Genomic DNA, 16,279 nt, shown 5'->3' with positions numbered 1-16,279 from the left:
TAATCCAACGATGCCATTTAATACGAAATTATTCTGGTTTCAATATTTATGAATAAAAATACTTCTCTTTGTTCTTATCTCTTTAACAAAATCCTTCCAGATGATACGACGTTACGGCGTTTAAGATACTTTAAATTTCATCTATATATTGTCATCTACATGCTAGCCAGCAACGTGAGTGTCACCACCCAGGTCGTAGGTACTCGATGGCGATACGCTTTTTCCCACGAGAATTCTTAAAACGTTTCGTAGACAGTGGATGGACTGTTTTCACCACTTCAGAACATCGATTAGCATTCAAGAGGCACAGAGACATTGGGTGAAAAGGTACTACGTCTGAGTTGGAGGTCGCGTGCAAATCATCCACGGATCGATCTATCCAGAAGCTCGTAAATTTCCGTTGAACCGTTGGTTCGTCCTGGTTTCTTCGGGCGCCGTATAACTCCCTTAGATTTCTGCAGTCCATCCTTGGCGTACAGTGTCTGGATAGTGTTTCTTTTGCGTAAGATCAGGCTCGTCGGTGGAACAGGCCAAAGAGGAACGGAGAGAGAAGACCAGCTCTCAAAATAAGACATGTTTATCCGCTGATGCTGCTATTTTGGAAAGCGCGCAAGTCCCTCTCCTGTACGCGTAAGTTTCTATCGGAAGCTCCCCTTGGTTTCCTGCGGATACTCCACGAAAGCTCGGATTTCACGGTGTTCGTACGATCAAACGGCACTTTTCTGAAAATTTTCATATTTCTTTTCATTTAGATTGTTCCTATAAATGTGTAATTTTTCTTATATTAGCAATTCATTTGATTTTCTCATAAATACGTTTAATCCTTTTTAGTTTCCCAAGGAATTGCAGTAATATTTTTGTTGATTATTTTTATATCAAAGTTCGTTGGAGGTGAGTAGTAATAGCGTTTGTCTACGAATGAACGCCTTCCTGCTGCGTAGAAATTTTTCACTAACCGGGCCGCACCCCCGTGGAGACTGGTTGTTTATGCAACGTGTGTACCCCACTTAATCCACTGTTTTAGTGTTTAGATCTCGACTACCGTAGGGGGTTGTTCTGACACGACCTCTCCGAGATTCCGTCGTCTTGGGTCTTCGGACTCTTTTTTCCCCTCCTGTTTTTTCTTTTCCCGCGAAAAAGAAGAAAGGCAGAAAGAAATGGATACTTGTGTACACGATTTAATTTTCTAAGTACCGGCAACGGTATTACATACAACCAGCCAAGCATTGGGGTTGTAAATCATAATGAGTTTGGGAAGATATAAACAGAGATAGCAATACCAAACATCTTACTAACCTTGTTTGAAGATTTTAACAAAATAAGGAACTTTTTATAATATCCTTTCCTTTCAAAATTTTGTTTAATATTTGATCATGTTTTGTTCATCTGTTAAACTCTATATTCCCTATAAAATGAAGTAGGTGCATAAGTATATCATTTAATGCGTTGAAAGAATGTTGTGCAACGCTTCATTACGATGATATACGTCATAATATATATACATTCTTTATAGAAACTTTCTCATGATATAATTCGAACGATTTACTGTTCGCGCTACCACAATGTTTAGGCAATTACCATTGGAATCTGTAGCCGGACGCTTTATTTCATATCATTCACAAGGCTACGATTAATATTCCCTCATAACCTGGAAATAACATCTTGACGCGATAATAGAAAACAAATAACAGGTAATCGCGAAATCTACGGAACATAAATTACGCTCGCCCTGATATACCCCTCTCTTCGTGCTCGTTCGAGTTAGAACGAAGAGCGTTACAGCTGCAGCCATCTTGCCGGACCGACGTTTAACGGCATCGTTAAAAATTAACGACCGTTTGTTAAAAGACTCGGTCTACCGGAATAGAAACTGAGCACCGTGAACATACTGCGGCCTGCGTTACGAGTCGATGGTAACTACGCGCGATTTTTCAATTTATCAATTAGCCAACTGAAAATCATATTGGTGTAAGATAGATGTTGAGAGTTTGGACATAATCATATATTTTAACTTGCGACCTTGGGATACCTGGTAGAATTATACAGGCGTATAAAGGATCCTTTGCAATTTTTCTGTTTGGCAAATCATATATATATTGCAATATCCCCTACTTTTTATTTTAATTTTTCTTCTCTTACAATTGATTATTTTATACTTGGTCGTCTAAAAATCATAGATAATATCAGATATAGTTTAGCTTTTAAATGTATTATGCTTTTAATATTACAATAAATTAAATTATAACTTTATTCTGTGTTACGGCACATTTTCATGATCTGTAAAGGTATAATCAATTTTTTACTATAATAAATACAGAACAATATTTTATGAAAGCTAGTGGTAAATTGGCTTACATCACTATGTTTCTTAACCCTCCAATTTTTAAACACCACTTCGGACGAAATATCTTTAAGCACTGAAAAGTTATTTATTTATTGATAATTATTAAACAATACAGATTTTAATATCGATAGTAAATAAAAATATGGTAGGCTACATAAATAATAATTAAGTAATAATTACTATCAATATATGTAATATTATAGACATGTGTATACTTACTTATTTAAAGATGATCTAAAGGGGCGTAAATATTATATAGGTTAGAAAACACTATGAGTTAAGCATTTAAATCGAGCGATGTTCTCTTCATAGTAATGCTTTGAATCGATCTTAAATCGATGGTTTTCAGCAACCGCAATCTTTGCGAACCGAACGCCATCTTCTAAGAATCTTCTTCGATGAACCGGAAGTTATAAATCTTAACTCTTTCTTCCACCATTCGCCCTTCCTATCGATGAAAATCTTTAAGACAGATCTTCTTAAAGACGCTGGTTGTAAAGTAACTAAGAAACTGACAATACTTTCTCCGCCACCTTATGTTTACAAGACAGAGTATCGTTACGAGCTTTCGGACGTGAACCATCTGTTTGGACTGTCCAGCGGGAAGATGATACCAAAAAAGTATCTTTCTTTCCTGCATCTTAGTTTTTGCGTTATTCTCGTACGATTCTTCAAGGAAATAAGAATAAAAATAATTTTTAGCTTTTTTACAATTCTATTAAATTGTAATATTAGTAATAAGAGTCGTTTCCTTTCTGAGTTTATATGCGTAAATGTTTCAATCAGAACCATATAAAATGCTTCACAGCAATATAAATACGAAATAAATTACTATTAACTGAATGACAAGAAGAAGCTTCTTTTTAGATAATCTAGATTTAAAGTGGTTAATTTCATACAATCTGTTATCGATATAGCAGTTCGCACATTTTGAAAGTGAGTTACAGTCGACAAAGTAGAAACAAATAATGATAGCACTTGAACGTTGGTAAAGTAACTTTCATTTTTCTTTACTCCATCATGCTGTCTAGGGAAATCTACTTTATCGACATTATAAGATACGTTTCCACCTTTAGATGTCACCGAATACCTGTATTGATAATAAATTAATCTAATCAATATGTAATAATATAATATTTCAATATAAATCATGAAGGTGAAAATATGCAAATATCATAATAACAATTATACTATTTGAATCTTATACAATTTAAAGAATAAAAAGATATGAATTTCAGGAATCTGTCAAGAAAACATTCAATTTCTCACAAAGACTGAACTCATTCTTACTCTGGGTATTGAAAAATTAAAAGATTACATGTCGTAAAAATTCATAAAATTATGTGATACTTGGCATAATACGCAAAGTTGAGTTCTTAAATACTTTATCCCAGACTAAATAAAAACATCGTTCGAACCCCCTGTTTCAACCTGTTCACCGACTGATTTCGTATATTTTCTGAATCAATATTGAACCTTCCGCGTGACCTTGGCACAACAGGTAGGTTAGTTAGATCGAAACAGGTCTTGCTCATCGCTTCTTTTTCTCTTTATATTTTTACTGAACGAATTATAGTCATTTGTTCTCGATATCAAATTTATGTCCGTCAAAATCTTTCGTCTTAATGATCGATGGGCCAGTTTTCAATACCCAACCAACTATAATGCGCGATGCAATTTACATATGAATAGAAACACAGTGAGTCGACGAAAATATTTTTTCAGTTGCTGAGTTGCAAGTTCGCTGAAATAACCCTTTGCTTAATTCTACTCGTTCTCTTTTTTCTACCGATTATCAGGTGCAATTAAGAACTCTTTTTTTGCGTCAACGTTTTGCAATATTTTGATAATGATGCTATAACTCGTTACGCAATCTTTTTTTTGGGAATGAAAAGATTTTTGCCCATTAAAAACCAACATTACGTTAACACAACATTTTACTTTCAAATCTTTAAATTTTCAAGTTTTTAAATTTTCAAGTTCTCAGATTTTCAGTTATTCAAATTTGCTATTTTATAGTTACCTATTTTTTACATATTACCTCATTCCATGTTCCTTAATGGTTTAATACTTATATTTAATGATTTAACAATAATTTATTAATCAAAAAGAAGATAAGATAACTATATACTTTACTTTCCAACAATTGTGGCTTCTATCATTTTCTATCTGTAATTCTCGATACAGAGAGATCGTTATCAATATATTACGATCTTTCAGAGAGACTTGTAAAATAATGAAATGCGGAGCCATTGAGAATGAAAACAGTCACTTCACGGCTTAAGGACAATTTCGAGGAAAGCGTCTCAAGAGTTTCAGTTGAGATGTGAAGAATAAGGTAATTCTGTAGGTAAGGTTGCCAAGAAGGTCGTGGTAAAAAAAATAATCGAAACGTCCTGGAAGCCATCACAATTAACATAGCTGGCAATAAAATAGAAAACGTATGAGTACACATGTCACGCCAAGTCTAAATATTCGATTTCGTTTCTGCCACTTACGAATCCTTCGAGTGTTCTCACTCTTGAGCTAAACGTTGCCACTTAAGGAATCAACTTGCGCCACTTTCTGCTCCAAAATGAAAGCACTTTTCTTTTATCGAATATTTTCCCTTAATGGCGTAAACGACGCATATGTAAGCACAGAATAATTTCGACAATAATCGAATTTATAATTCAGTTTTCACCAGTTGCTATTCTTATTTTTAAATTCTGTAGTTTCTTCATAATTCAGTCAGTCACATTAAATTTTTATTTGTAGATATAGAATTCGTAATTCCAACAATACAATTTATTATGCCAACAATTTATTATGCAACTTACCTTTGTCACCCGATATGGTTATGTTTCTAACCTCTCCAACATCCAGTATTTTGGAACGCACCGCAACTACACCTATATGCTTGTTAACGAGTATGAACGTCATCCGTGAATTATATCGTACTTTTTGTTATCGAACAAGAGAGAGAACTAATTTGGACATCTAAATTTGCTTTCAGTAAAACATGCTGCGAAGAACATTTGTTTCTGTTCAGAATGGAGTCTACACCGTGTAGGTAGGTGGTTGCCACGAGAAAACCTCTACTCCAGCCATCTGGAACGACTTAAAACACCAAAAAGCACGAGAGAAAAGAACGAACCATGGTCCTTCTCGATGTCCTTTTCTTTGGCCTCGTGCCCTTTCCCTATCTGCGTTCGGAGATGTACGTGCACAGAAAGCGACGAGTCGGATCTAAAAGAACGGTCAATATTTCCATTGACAGTGTGGCTAGATTAACTTGTAAATGGGTGTAGATTAACGTCTGGATTATGGATTTGATGTGAAACAATGCCACCAGTCGCTGAATGAGAGAAAAGGACAATTTGAAAGTTGTCATTTAGCATAACCTACATCAATCTTTGGATTAGACGGATTTAGTCGAATAACGCCACCAGTCGACTTGACGAAAAATCCTTTCTTATCCACAACTGCCAGCCTAATTTAGGAATTATTACTCAAATTTTTACTCATGTTATTTTCTAACATTTTTGTTAAAGATAAGTAAAATGAATGAGGTAATTCACGTATAGTCTATTTACATATATATAATAAATACAAATATGAAATAGGTTACAAACACAATTATATGAAGTATTTCCTTAAATGAACCAAGAGCCAAAACTGGAGATGGAAATAAGTATAGATGCAAAATGAATGGAAATAGATAGATTAGTAGGCCTCATTGATTCCGACAACGAGCCCCAATTTCCAAGACAGATTCATACTATTCATACAGAAAAGATTCATACTAGCATATTTGGGTGAGTACAAAAATGACCTGAACAACCGTCAATATTTATAAACGCAATAAGATCTGCGAAAATCCCAAACGGTTGTTAACAAGAAAATTGTTTATAAAATTCAATAGCACAGATAAAACAAATAAAAAGACGTAATAATTTACATCATATAAATTATAGTGTCCTTCAAGGAAGAGGAAGGAACAGAGGAAGTCTAGAAGATTCGTGAAGAAGACGGAAGGAGAGAGAGGCCGGAAAGAAGGTAGAGAAGGAAGAGAAGAACATCAAAGAGAAGCGACAACGGATACGCGTAAACCTTGAGCTGCGAATGCCGAAAAACCGACAGAGGTTTGAAGTAACTGACGCGTTCTCGGGAAAACTCATCAAAGAGCCGTGGATGGATAAATGTAACCGCCCGTTTAGCGTGAAACCCCTCGCTAATTTTAATTGCTGCCTGATTTACGTCTCGATACGTTCCTTTTCGCTCTTCTATTTTTTTCTTCTCTCTCCACTTCGTGCTACGAAGATCCCCTACTCCCCAGTGCTTTTCGCACATATGGGTAGACGTAGACGTCGCAGCAAGGAACTCGTTCTGTGGCCGCGAACGCGACGGCTCCCGTGAAAAAATGATAAATGCCTCGAAGACAAGCGGATACGGATTACTGTGATTTGTCGGTACCACAGGGCGACGATTTGTCACGGAATTTAATTACAGATGCCGCGAGGAGTGGTCTATGTGTTTACCTGACATACGACCTCATGCAACTGTGGTTATATGGTACAAGACATAAATCACATGCTATAGAATTGTTCTCTAGTTCAAGTGTTTGTAGATGTTAAACGATACAAAATTGAGAGGAAACAAGACATAGATACATCGAATTTTTATGAATTTTTCAGAAAGCTCAAAAACTACGGTCACTGAATTATTAAGGAATGCAACTGTCATGTGCTCTTATTGAATGAAAAAGACACATAGACCTGAGATGAACCTCTGTACATAATTGGTGAACAAAATTTCTTTTGTCTTGATATTTTTCGCTATGAATTCTTACTTCTCATAAATTCTATTTCTTGTAAGTCTTCCTTTGTAACTTACATCTAACACAATAAATTTAATTTCAGAAAGTAAATGAAATGGAAAAAAGGAGAAGAGAAAAAGCGAATTCGTGTTGTGCACTGTCAAAAGGAGCAAGTCTCGTCGATATCTAAGTTTTATCTGTTTTCTAGTTCAGGCATATATATTTCAGTACAGAACTAGATTCCATTTTCCTCGCACGGCATTCTACCTTTCATACGTACCCAAGGGAACACGGAAGCGACCTAAGTGCGGACGCAATATTCAGTTTGGTTTGATGCCACAGTCCGTCACCCCTGCGGCTGTTTTCAGACAAAACAAAGAAACCCATCCCCCCCCACGTCTATATTCCCTCGTTCCTGTCATCGTTGTACTCCCTTCTCGTAGGGCGGTACTCTACCCCACCTAGCCATCCTTTTCTTCGTCGACCTGCGCCTTTCTTCGATCGTGGCACTCGGAAGTTTGGGGCTGCGGAAGCGGACATTAGGGGAGACAGTAGCGTCATTACCATTGGCTCACCCCTAGACATATAATTATGAAAATGATGGGGTTTGGAGAACGATGAGAGTAGAAGTGCCATGTACTTTTTATCGAAGTGAAGGAAGTGACTACTACGTTAGCAAGAACACGCATAAGAATTAGTATATTGAAACTAGAATATGATTCTGGCATGAATATTTATGGGAAAGAGAAATATTCAGATTTATTTGGTGTTACGCAAAATATAGCGTCAAGTTGGATTATACTATCCGAAGCATGGAATGTTTTAGCAAGAAAATTTGTTTTTAGAAAATAACACATTCGTATTAAAATATTTTGTGTTTGTGAATGCGATCATATTTTATTTCAATATATTGTATTCTGTTTTCTTCATCCTAATAACCATGCATTGAAACAAACATTTTCTATAAATACCACTTCTCACAATTATTATGACGAATTCAAAGATCAAAGAAATAAAACATGATCCGATAAAAACTATGGAAAATAGTACTTCTAGGTATTATCGGTTTGACCGAGTTACCAAGGATTTTCAAATATTCCCGAAGAAGGAAAGAAAGACAAGGATCAGCTGTACTGTGCGAACGTCGCCGCAGAATACTGTCTTCGGCAGACAGCGTGGCACCGAAGGTTCTCTATCCTCGTTTTTTTCTCGGGCGTGGCAATAAGGAAGTGGGCCCGCTGCTTAAGAAAACAGAGAGCCGCCAATATCGGGCAGGGCCTGCCGACTGCCTGAGAAAACAGTGAACCGTTTTCGGAATCCTGTCAAGGATACGGGGTGACTTAGCTTTCCATCATGAATGAAAACCTCAATGCTCGCAAGTTGTCACGAAAAACGCCGAAACGTTCCCCAAGCAACGGGTACGGGCAGGAATATTTTCGTGGATCGTACTATGCTTGGACTATTGGATCTTCTGAACCGCATATCTTAAATATAGATTATTCCACTATTGAAACTTTCAACATAGAAAAATAATTAAAAAATGTTTTGTAGGAACTTTTAATATTTTTATTACTTTACATTTTCATTCATTAAACATTTATATAAAACAAAGTAATATAAATCTATATAATTCTTATACATTTCAAAATATATATTTTGGTTTATTAACTATTTAGTTATTTTATTTAAATTATTCTGTTCTCATAGTTCATCGCCCGGATTAACGGATGAAAGAATTTACATGAAAATGAAGAGATAAAAAAGCGTTGTAATACAAGGTATACAATGAGATCTGCACAAAAGATGGACTTATTGTCTCATAAAAAAATGCAAGCTATCGTCTTTTCGGAATGTTTGCCACAAGACAGCGTGGCACCAGTGGCCAGAAAATCCGTCCCAACGCTCAGAGTAGGCGGTGACCGCTTAATTAACGGCCTGACGAAAGGCAGCGGCAATTAATATGATACCAGCTTCCTTCCAGGCTCGGGACCAGCTTGCACGTGTGAAAAATCCAAGGACAACATTTATTACAATTTGTGACATGATATTCTTACTGTGACCTTTTCATCGCTGCATTGTCGTAGCATGTAAAACGATATGGTAATTAAATAAACAAACAATGTCAGGTAGTGAACGAGGCTTTACTGACAAAACAAAGTATCATTAACATCAATCTTATTTGCTTTGAAACAAAGCGTATTTGTTTCAGGACATAAAGGGCACTATCGACCACATTAATGGAAAACAAATTATATTTTATATAGCAAGTGGCAATACATCTAATCCTTCCTGAAGATTTAAAGACTTTATCATAAATTTTATAGATTCAAATAGTCGATAACTCTATTTGCAATTAACTCTGCTACTTTCTTTCGATCACTTTCGATCTATTTATATATATTTTTGTAACGTTAGAAAGATATGTTCAGTTAAGACAAAATATGGAAAAAATGTTATCAATATGCATAATTTCCAATTTTAAGTTCTAATTAGAGTCCCAATTTTAAACATTTTATTAAAATATTACAAATCTTTTCTGATTTCTAAACTGAGAACAAAATTAAGATATAAAAATTCGACTTTCTAGCCAGCACTTCCGATTCGTCCAGCAGTTTGTACGCACTTTATCAATCTCAACCGTAAAACAAAACTCGTTATCATCCTGTGAACGACACCAGTTCTGTCTTTTGATTTAACGAGTTACCTTACGACCAACGAAAAGTTCGGTGAAGGTGCAACGCGAATATTGTGTACTTTTGCGTCGCGAAACCCATAATGGGACTTAATGGAGCTGACTGTCAGTGCAGAGTTTCTCCTTGTCTCGGTGGCAAAGTGTGACTGGACAATATATGCTCGGTAGTCATGCTGCCACCGTTATTTGACAGGACGTGTCCGCGCACACGTGGACATACGTACATTGTATGTACCATAAATGCACATAGTAGCAGAAGTGTAATGGTCGAAGGAAGCGAATGTCAAAACGGTTGAAACTGCGTTGTCAATTGCGACAAGTAAATTGTAGGTAACACAGTGAAATACCTACGCATTGCATAGTCTGATAAGAAGTTTATAATTGACAATTATTTTTAAATGAAGGACATAATGAGTAATGTATATATAAAGTTATAATTATTTATAATATTGGCATACTTAGTAGATATTGAATAGTTTCTGTTTCATATAATTTATATTCATTTTTTACGTTATTCCAAATTTATTATTGTTTCATTTATTGACGTTAAATATTTCTTTATACTTTTTTTGCGTTGACAACCCAACAATTGGCGATTTCTTTTCTTTTCAACTATTCTGTGGTGGCGAGTGTCGAAGTCAAGGTATTCTCAGAGGCTCAGTGTTTTGACATGATGGCACCTCCAAGGATAATCCTTTAAACGACCTCAACGGGTGGTCCCCGCGAGTCACCTTGCTAGGAGGACCTGCCCTGTCGCTTCTGCCTCTAATCCCGTGGGCCAATCCGGCACACGAGCACTTTCTGTCGTTCTCTAAGCAAAGAAAGTCTGCGGTTAATCCTGCGAAAGTCTGAGAGCCTTACACTACGCGCAGTTCCTGTGTACTTTTACCGAATTAGCGTATCTGAAAGTATGAAAATTGATTAGATCTCACAGATCTCTTATTTGCTGTATCTTATTGAATTTTTATTATCCTATTCAATAGTATAGAATCTATAGATGATAATTTTTCGTAAGAAAATATTTGACATATATTTTTCTCTATCGTAGTTGGAACACAATGCCATCATTGTCTTAGAATATAGACGAATACTGTTACAGTCACACATATGCTCCATGATGATGAACATCCTATAACCTGATATTCGAACAGGGATTCGATTGTCAGGCCGAGAATCGTAGAAACATATGAAGTTTGAATGGAACTATAGGATTTGCATTCGATTCGATAATTAGGAACTGAAACCTAGTACATACATCTCATTTTGAATATTATTCAAAATTAAGTATAAAAAACTTGCAAAAATTAAGATTACTGATAAAAGAAAGCTATGATTATATTATTTTCTTTAGTTAATAGTAATAGTCATTTAATTTTGAGTTTAATTTAATTGTATGAATTTTATTTTTATCAGGACAAAAAGAAATAAGTGGAAGGATAAAGATGAGAATAAGAAGAAAATTATCGGCTACTTGGCCTCTCCAAGGCTTGCGTTTTCTACGGATGAACCTTTGTCTTCATTTCCCGGCATCCGGTTCCGGTCCTTATCTTACGTTACACATGTAACCTTCTATGCTATTTGGTCCATTGTTGGCCACATGTGCCTCGTCTCAAGAGGTTTGCTTATGTTGGCCCACCTAACATAGCAAAGCTATGCCGAGTCTCGAGTGTAAACTCCGCCGACAGACCGATCCTGGAATTCGATTGCATCTAATCGTTCTCTGGCAATGATATGACTCTATTTAAGTAACCGCAATAAGTTCAGGGCATGGTGAACGACTTATTTCGCTATTTCCTACAAAATATAACACAACATAGAATTAACTTCATTATGGTAATATTTATATTCCATCATTCGTAATTATTTAATATCCTCTTATTTGTAATTATTGTCTTTCATAGTTTATTTAATCCAAATTTAATGATAATATCAATCCAGCGACTATATATATTTTTTATTTAGTAGAGAGATTTTTACTTACGTTGTTTGATAATAAACGCTACAATTCAAGACGAAACTGTTTGTGTCCCGAGAATATGGTTACCCAAGTGCAAGCACATGTATACGAGATGTCATCATAGAAAACAAGATTTCCACGAGATTCGTGATCCTGTGGTTTCCGGATCGACAGAGCGAACGATGTTCATCCTCGCGTGAGTTCGAAACTCCTGGAATCTCGTATAAAGTTTCTACTACCGTCGAATTTCCCGGAATGTACCTGCTACGAGATGAAATTAATTCCTGGTTAATCTCCGCAGAATGACTATGAAAAATCCTTCATGGTCATAAATCAAATGCATCCTATTATTCGAACATATTTTTTCTTCGAGGTAAAAGCTTTTATAAAATAGTAATATAAAAAGAAGAGATCCACCAACACGTCATGCTTGCAATTGCCAAACTATTATACTAATAAACGTATCTTTCTTAACTGCCTTAGATAGATATCGGACAGCGTATTCTAAACACCATATTGTGGAAACTCCAAATAAAAATCTCAGTAATGGTAAATATGTACAGCTTCTTCCTTTCTAAAAGACACGATATTATGTAATAAAATCTAATCTCCATAATATTTACAGTCTTCATCATCGTCGCTAATAACCATAACGTTACAGTTACCATACCAAATACCATAACGTTACATGCAACTGATTAAAACCTATTAAAGGAAAAGGAGACAAAGAAGATAAAAATTAAAAAATTGCAATCGATGAAGTGTGAGTATTCCTTTCGATCAATCGAATGTCTCTCAAGTAACAATGAAGTGACACAATGGCAGGGCCGAATGTCAAATCCAGCGGAGGCTGCCGATCAGTCAGTGACATCTAATAAACGAGTAAATAATTTCGGTCACGTACCACTAGCGGGTACTGTCACAATGGCAGCTCCTTAAATAGGATTATATTAAGCTGTTTCACCAGCGATGAATGGCGAGTCAAATGGAGGATCGTCGAGGATGTTTTGGTAGGCGCGACTACGTGAGCAGTCGATGCCAGTGCCGATGCTGTGCCACCTCGGAGCAGTACTGGCACACGAAGAACACGAAGAAGAGGAAGAAGGTAGCTGACAGGTGAATGGTCATGGGCATCTTCGTCGTCTCTTGTCCATCAGCATTCCCACGTCCTGCAGAACTAAAAATCGCTGTCCTTTCGTTCAGCTTTTCTTCGTACTTTTCATGTCCCTTTTCTAACTCTGAAATTCAACGCAAGTGTCGAGATTATCGAATAAGGTGGTATTAAAGCGTGATATGTGTAGAGACTGTAGTGGAAAGTGGGGTGATTGTGTCTCATACGTATTTTGACACTTTTAGTATATTAGGATGGTACAGTAGTACAGATCAATAGGTGTTATATAAGTTATTAACTTATTAGAATCTACCATATTATCGATCGATGAAAATTGATCAATGATTATATAACAAAATACTGTTTTAATATTTTTTTATTTATATGGCAAGCTGTAATAGGTTCATTTGAATTTTTCATTTTTGAGATTGTATGTACACCGAATATTCTCGAAATTCGTAACTAATTTCGTCATCAACATGAATTTGTCATTGCAAATTCTCTGAATACCACAATCACAAATCAGCCCTAGACGTTTCGACGAAAAGGCCAGTATATCGAGCGCGCGGCCCGTTAAACTTTCATTTTGTACCGTACTCTGTTACTCATTTGCTCGGACACGTACACTTCGATTGAACCTCTGCCCATAAAACAGGGGGCTTTCATCGGATACAAGGCACCCAGTACGATCCGAAAATTTCGACGAACTATTTTGAAGACGCGACGGCGATTTAAAAAGCCCGCCAATAGGAGATTCTCGACTGTCGACCTGTCGTTGGATCGCCGCTCTTTGTCGTCGAATTATTTTAGCGGCCGATATTTCCATCCGTACTGCCACCTAAGCGAGGCTTCGAGCCAAAGTCAACACAGAACGAGCATCCTCCTTCTCGCTTCCTTTCAACCCCTTTCTTTCTATCTTGCTTTTCCCCATGAACTTCCAGAAACGAAACAGAATTCATGGATCGCGTATTTAGCGACTTCTCGTGTATGCATAACGCAGTAGGAAAATATCGTTGATATTCCAGGATTTCCAAACTTTAATTACGCTACATCAGATCGAAATGAAATTATCGCTCTTTTCAGTTTCGAAGTTAGCATGTTGGCAGATCATGGCATAAATCATTTCAAATTTCATGTAGGGTTTTAATATTCTTTGTACCAATTTCTTCGCACTTATTGTACTACTCTTTATTTTTCCTCTTGTATCTGATATGATAATTCGTTTGCCAGTTGATAAATTCACAAGAATTAATCATAGAATCATTTCTATACTAAATTCAAATATTGTTTGAATTTTAAGTTTACGAAATAAATATCGTTGCCTATATCGTATAACAGCGATATCTATACTTATAATAATGGGATAAATTTATGATACAATGATAAATTTATGATACAATAAGGTAACTAAAATAATGCGTTACATATCATTTAGCATGATCTTTAATGGAATGATCGATCCAAAACCTGCAGTAGAGAGGGAAACGATCATCTGTAAAACGATACTATGGTTTGTTAAATGCACAGGTGTTGGCTTTTATTTTTATTTCCACGTTTCGGATAACTAGACGGCTTGGCACCTAGCATGCTGCCGTCATCGAGGCACGAGCAACTATTATTCTTCCGGTCGATTCGTCGATCGGCGGAACATTTTATCGTTGATTTATCTGTTGTTTGCTTTCTCAGTACGCGCAGAAACACAGCAAACGACCGATTTATGAACGGCCGATATAGGGACAGGATTTGAGAAGTCGCACCGACGGTAACTTTGCTACAACGAAAAACGGGGACACACGGTTTTACGTGTTGCATCATGCATAGAATTGCAGATTGCTTTATTTTCATAAACTTGACGATCCGCACAACGACAAAATGCTGTGCTATTTTGATTGCTCGTTAATCATTAAACGAAATGACGGATATAGGAGTACATAAGTAGATATACATACATACGTGGATGAAAACGAGTGAAGATGTAGGAGGATATAGATATACATGAACGCAGATGATGATGTAGGAGAATGTACGAATAAATGAATGCAGATGAACATATAGATGGACACGGATAAAGACATAAAAGAACGTGAATGTAAATGAATGCAGGCGAAGATATAAAAAAATCTGTGATAATGGCAAGAATAAAAACTTCTGTAATAAAGGGTTATGTACTTATCATCGATAAATTTGTGCAATTTCTTTAGTTCGCGATATTACCTTCAAAAATGATGGCAACGGTATTAAATATATCGCTTTCTCGGTCAACATTAGGGGAGCAACCATGCGGCCGTGTATTCTTAACGCTGAATCGTGAGTTGCAACGAGTCGAGTCAAAGTGATTCAAGTGGCTCCGCACGAAGGCAAATATTTAACAGGGAAAGATGAATTCCATTGGAATTCCACGGTGCCCGTAGACAGCACGGCACCATATCGCTACGGTTATCGATGGCGTCACTCGATAGAAAATTTGTCAAATGAACTTAATTCCTTAAAAATTTCTAATAAGAAATTGAAAACTTTAATCTCTAATCTAAATAAAGAAAAAAGATATTTTAGTATAGGAATTTGAGGACTAAAATGCTTACTGGATTTTGCATCCCTTTCCTAAATTTCCTACTAAACAAAACCTTCTTGTTCTCTTCTCGGTTCTATGTGACTCAAAATGAATACATATTATATTTCAATAGATATTAATATATAAATAGGGTTCAAGTTTCGGTTTTAGTATTCAGCATATTTAATCTTTTACTTTTTGTTTATTCCACACATTTCATGAATGAGATATTCCTTTCTGAAATTTGGAAAGAAGAAACGAAGAGAACAATAATGTTAAAATATCTCAGACTTTACAGATCCATACGATTTCCTCGTCATGACATAAAACGTATAAAAGTTGACTGATGAATGAGCGCAACATCTCACTGCCAAAAAGCCAACGAGATTCGACGATTCACGAGCATCGTATCGAGCCGATTATTTATACTATAAGCAAAATACCGGGGCTCCCGGGCACACGGTCGTGTAGCGTCGGCCGCACTCGTAATTCGAACGGAGGATCATCCGGCGGTGCTGGCCTGTCAGAAAACGAAATACCATCCGGTCCACTTCGAGCCTCCACTCGAGGATGGGGTATTATGAATGAATCCCCGAGACGGGGGAAGAACGGGTGCAGAGAGAAGAGAGAGAGTGATTCGAGTCTCTCGAGCCTCTCCAGGCTCAATGGAACCGAGAGAAAAAATCCGTGTGGTCATTTTTCGATCGCACAATGAGGCTGACTGCTCGCATCACCTCTCTCGTTGCTACTTCGTCTCGCTACTCGCGTCTCCATGTTGCTGCGTCACAACAGTGACACATACAGGAGGGATTCCTGACTATACTTG

General features: G+C 36.6%; 1 long non-coding RNA gene across 1 annotated transcript; it reads left to right on the top strand.

Moving 5' to 3' along the window:
• The first annotated feature begins 4,854 nt into the window (after positions 1 to 4,854).
• On the top strand, positions 4,855 to 9,500 carry LOC126872270 (uncharacterized). The gene is made up of 6 exons (XR_007691934.1): positions 4,855 to 5,253; positions 5,340 to 6,141; positions 6,301 to 7,127; positions 7,246 to 8,560; positions 8,850 to 9,242; positions 9,352 to 9,500. It is a non-coding gene; the product is annotated as an uncharacterized LOC126872270 (long non-coding RNA).
• Positions 9,501 to 16,279: the final 6,779 nt, after the last annotated feature.

This window comes from Bombus huntii, chromosome 1 (genome assembly GCF_024542735.1).
Source record: "Bombus huntii isolate Logan2020A chromosome 1, iyBomHunt1.1, whole genome shotgun sequence".
Taxonomy (NCBI): Eukaryota; Metazoa; Arthropoda; class Insecta; order Hymenoptera; family Apidae; genus Bombus; species Bombus huntii.
The sequence above is the reverse complement of the archived record's forward strand: the minus strand, read 5'-3'. Positions and strand labels throughout refer to the sequence as shown.